Here is a 5,278-nt window from a genome sequence, read left to right as displayed (position 1 = left end):
CCCCCGCTCTAGTTTCTAATAATGAATGAGTCGTCGGTGGGGAACAGGGCAGCACCTCCGAGGCTCCGCGCAGCCCAGCTGTGGGGCGCCAGCCTTGCTGCGTTTCCCTCCATCCCCCTCCCCGCTGCAGCCACCCCATCTGGCCCTGCCCGCCTGGCCTCCTCCTGTTTCCGGGGATCTGTGATGTAACAGCTCCCTCCGCCAGGACAGTCATTTCTGGTTCCGTGTGACTCACCAGACCAGATTAAAACAAATCCCGGTACATTTCAAAACATCAGCTGTGGGCTTCCCTGGTGGCACAGTGGTTAAGAATCCTCCTGCCAACGCAGGGGACACGGGTTTGAGCCCTGGTCCGGGAAGATCCCACGTGCTGTGGAGCAACTAAGCCTGTGTGCCACAACTACTGAGCCCACGTGCCACAACTACTGAGCCCATGTGCCACAACTACTGAGCCTGTGCTCTAGAGCCACAACTACTGAAGCCCACGCGCCTAGAGCCCGTGCTCTGCAGCAACAAGCCACTGCAATTAGAAGCCCCAGCACCGCAACGAAGAGTAGCCCCCGCTCGCTGCAACTGGAGAAAGCCTGTGTGCAGCAACGAAGACCCAATGCAGCCATAAATAAGTAAATAAATAAATAAATATTTTAAAAAAACCAAAAAACAGAAACGTCAGCCGTTAGGTAAATTGTGGGGAGAGTTTATGTTATTTTCATCAGAACCTTACCAGGACTGGTTCCCATTGTGGAAAGTCACGTAGCCTGTAGTATCTCTGCTCATGGTGTCAGACCCCAGTAAAGCAAGAGTGCTGTGTCTGGTTGTGCCTGACACAGACCCAGGGTGTCTGTCTGGTTGTAGCTGTGCAGCCCTGGTGACATCACTTCTGAAGTTTCAGGTGGAGCCGTGTCTGTGTCGTACGGGCTGAAATGTGTGTGTGGTTTTCCTAACTTGTGTTCCTTCCATCTTCCCTTTAGAATCAGAGCCTCCTGGTGGTTTGTACGAGTTATTGGGGTTAATTGGGGTTGTTCCTAGGAATTTCATAGCAAGGGGACGGTAAGAGGGGTTTACTAACAGGAGGGGACCCTGGGTCTGACGGGGTGAGAAGCGCTCCAGGGATGGGCAGGGCAGGACGCAGGGAGACTCTGCCCCAGATGGTGCCAGACCCCGGTGGGCTTGCTCTCCGCCCCTCCTGCCACCTGGCTGGCTCAGACGGGGTCTCTGGGCAGCTTGTTGATGGGGATGCTGGCTGCTAAGTCCAGCACAGGGATAGGCAGTGAAGGAGTGGCCCCAGAAGCTCTGGGACACCCGGTCCTCCCCTAGGCTGTATAATCTGTCATTCTTATTCTGGGGGTGGGGCTGTCTGTATTTCATTTTCAATGAAAAGAATCAATAAACAGTCTATAATAGGAATAGAAAAGTTTTGTTTGAGCCGAATTGAGCCCAGGAGACACCAATTCAAGGACTGACTTGAGGCTCAGAAAGGCAAAACCGGCAAAGTTACCTAAGTTGTTTGTCGAGAAGTAGGATTGGAGCTGCAAGAAGTGGGACGGGTTGGGGTCTGAAATGGTTGCTTAGTTACACGGGGAGACCCTGGGTCCCTAAGGTTGCAGCCGGCAGGTGTCGCCTGTCCTCCCTGCTATCAGTTGCCTGGCACACCTTGGGCCTGTGGCGCAGGTGGTGTGAACGGACCTCTGGCCCGTCCTGGCCTTCAGCTCCCTGTTCTGGAAGCTTCTTTCTCAGGCCCTCCCACCTTGTGCTGCAGGCCTTGAGCCCACCCCGCCCCTGGAAGAGGCCTGCCTGGCTGGCACCCAGCCTCCAGCTATTCCTTCCTCTGAGAGTGTTTGGTGACACAGTGAAGATTAAGAAATGGCCTCAAGAGTGGACAAGGAAATACCGACATTTCTCAAGTGGTCTTCACACACAGGGATAAACACTCAGTTATGTTTTCACGTCTGGGGAGTGAGTCACGATGGTGAGACCATTCATGTTGAGCACCTGTCGGAAAGTGGGCGGGAGCAGTGCAGGTGTGATGGGTCACGCTGAGGCCTGCGCCTTGAGCCAGGGGAGGGGCCAGACCTTTTGACCCCCTTGGAGGAGCGTCACAGTGGGCTGCCCTGGGGAGGGGTGGAACGGTGGGCGAGCTGGGCCGTCAGGAGAGGGGCTCCCGGTCACGGGGGGGCGCCACGTGCAGACAACACGGCAGCCGCCCTGCTCTCCCCTCCTGCTTCTGCCCCCGCCAGCCCGGCCCAGGTCTCAGGACTTGTTGGTGGCCCCTGGTGGTCACCTTCCCGGGCCTGACACAGATCGCTGCGGGGTTGGCCTCAGCCTCAGGCTCCCAGGCCGGTATCTCCCCTGAAACAGACTCTTTGCTTCGGGGTTTCGGAGATTCGCGCGGGTTTCAGGCAGCCTGTTTCCAGGCCGAAGCCAGCCAGCTGAACCATGATTTCTGAAGCGGCTCTGTGGATGTCATTATCCAATTAGTCGGTATTTTCACCACGCAGTTTGCTGTAATTCCTGACTCAGCCCTGCGGGTCCTTCCTTAGATATATATTCAATATTTAGAAAATATGCCTCCATTGCGGTGGAAGGTATATAATTTTAGCTGTGAAAAGCCCCCATGTACACCAACATGTTTCTGTGTGGGAATTGGGTGAGTTTGCTTAGTTTTCTGGCTAATTCATCTCTGGAAGGGGACAGTCTTTCCTGGGAAGTAAATACAGAAATCACGTGGTCCTCCTGCCAGCCTCCTGGTGACAGCTTTTCTAGTGCCTTATGAAGCACCGTGGTTGGATGCTTGATACTTGAGCGTCTCTCTCAGGCTGACCCCACCCCACCCTCATGCCGGGGGGTCTCTGCCGACCCGCGTGCGCGGCTAATTCCTCTTCCCATGGTCCGTGTTCCGGCGTCTTTATCCACGTTTCACTCTGCAGAGGCTGCTGCAGTTGCGCTGTAATGTGAACAGCCGGGGACGCACCAGGATGTACACCTGCTGTAAAGAGGGGCTGTTTCGTGGGGGGGACGTCGGGAGAGGAACCAACAGCCCCGGTGAGGTTAGCAGGTTGGGGGCAGATGCAGAAATTGGACGGGTCCCTGACAGGTGCCCAGCCTGCCCCTCTGCCTCCTCGGAGCCTGGGCCTCTGTTCCCTTTTCTGTCCCTTCTTCATAAATGCCCCCTGCCGGCACCAACACCCCCCCCCCCCCCCCAGCACAGGGACCATCTGGCCTGTGACCCCGTCGCCCTCCTGACGCTCCAGGGGACACGGGGTCGCTGTGCTGTGCTCTGGACCGTGGGAGCCCGCGCCCCTGGTTCACAGGGCAGTACTTATCTGGTCAGCGACTCAGGACTCCCTGCCCTTCTCTCTGGGGGAGGAGCTGACAGGCTGGCTCCCCTCTGGCCCGGGCAGGGGAACTGGGCTCACATCTAAGACCTGCGGATGAGGTTCTTTCTCCGACGCTGTAAACCTCGTCTCCCTTCCCCGGGCTCTCTCGTTTCACCGCCTGGTCACTCACTTGGCCCAGCTCACCCGCACCTCCATACTGACTGCATCAGCTCAGCCTGGAGTCGTTGCTTCTCGTCGATAGGCTGGTTCCCTGACTTCTACGTGGGGAAGCCGTGCCCCCAGCACGGAGACTGCCCCCTGAACAGGCAGGGACGTGACCCGTCCTCCCTGTGTCCTCCCAGCCCCTCCCCAGGCAGCACATGGGGGACCCACCCGGGCCTGCTTTCCAGGGGAGCCGGGCCTCTGTGGCCCCCATGGGACAGGTGGTGGCAGGTAACCCGCCTGTGCGAGCTGAGCTGCAACCTGCTTCCCCGTAGGGAGGTCTGAGCCCCAGCACCCGCCCCCAACCCACGACCAGAGACGAGGCTGCATCTCTGCACAGGCCCTGGTGATGTGCGTCGTGAGGGGGTCACGGCGGGAAACCGGACAGAAACCCACCCCCCTTGGATCACTGCTGCCTTTTTTCACGTTGAAGTCGCAGGAACGATTGTATCTGCTTCATCTGCAGCCTCGTCTGGAAACTTAATTTTGTCAAAAACGGCACTGTTGTTTTTGCTCCCGTGCGTTTCACAAGGGGGTCAGTGGCGGCCAGTGCTCTGTCCTGTCTAGCCCAGTCCTGGCCTCCGGCCCGGGCGCCCCAAGCACAGGACTCTATCTGCTGATGTGAGCTATCGAATTAGGAGAGCCCAGAGCAGGCCAAAAGTCGTCTGTGGTTAGAGTTTTTATTTTTATTTTGGTTGTGGATCCAGTAAATTATGGTTTAGGTCAGCTGGCGTCTGCCATTTTCCAGATGGTCATTGTTTCCAAATGAAGTGGACCATCGCTGGTGCTTCTGTGATCCGAACAGTTTTGTGTTGGGAAATATGTCCACGGCAGAAAAATGCCACTGAGAGCCATGCCGAGGCCCGGATTTGTCTGGGAAGGAAGGGCCTGTCGTTCCCATTGAGTGTGGTCAGTGGGGAGGGGCTCCGGCAGAGGCCAAGGGCACTGGTCCAGTGACAGGAGAAAGGGCACGCACCTGGGCTCCTGCCTCACCACGGGAAGTCCAGACCCTGCTTACTGGCCCTGGGAAGGCGGGTGATTCATGCAGAGAACTCTGAGCTGATCAGCAGTTAAACCCATGGGTTCCACTTATGGAGCATCACTTTAATCATTGCACCCGAGTAAGGCTTGCAGGAGCAGGAGTGAGTGAAGGCTCCCTGGGTGCATACAGACACCCGTGGGTGTGGGCAGGGGTGACAGAAGGGGCCACGTCACACACTCCTCATCACGAGGAAGCTGAAGTGCTGGGGAAACTGAGCCAGAAAAACGCCTCAAGTTTAGAAACACCTCAGTGCTGTATCATCTTCTTACCCGTCAAATGAGAAATGTTACCTTTTAAAGCAATAAACAGACACCAGAACAAGGAATTGCTTTGTCATTGGATCCCTGTAAATTTGAAAAATGGTTGTTAGGGGACTTCCCTGGAGGCACAGTGGTTGAGAATCCGACTGCCAATGCAGGGGACACGGTTCGAGCTCTGGTCCGGGAAGATCCCACATGCCACAGAGCAACTAAGCCTGTGCACCACAACTACTGAGCCTGCACTCTAGAGCCCACGAGCCACAACTACTGAACCCACGTGCCACAACTACTGAAGCCCGTGTGCCCAGAACCCGTACTCCGCAGTAAGAGAAGCCACCGCAGTGAGAAGCCCGCGCACCGCAACAAAGAGTAGCCCCCGCTCACCACAGCTAGAGAAAGCCCGCGCGCAGCAACGAAGACCCGACGGAGCCAAAAAT

The sequence above is a fragment of the Lipotes vexillifer genome, unplaced genomic scaffold (genome assembly GCF_000442215.2).
Source record: "Lipotes vexillifer unplaced genomic scaffold, Lipotes_vexillifer_v1.1 scaffold791, whole genome shotgun sequence".
Taxonomy (NCBI): domain Eukaryota; kingdom Metazoa; phylum Chordata; class Mammalia; order Artiodactyla; family Lipotidae; genus Lipotes; species Lipotes vexillifer.
This window is presented reverse-complemented; position numbering follows the sequence as displayed.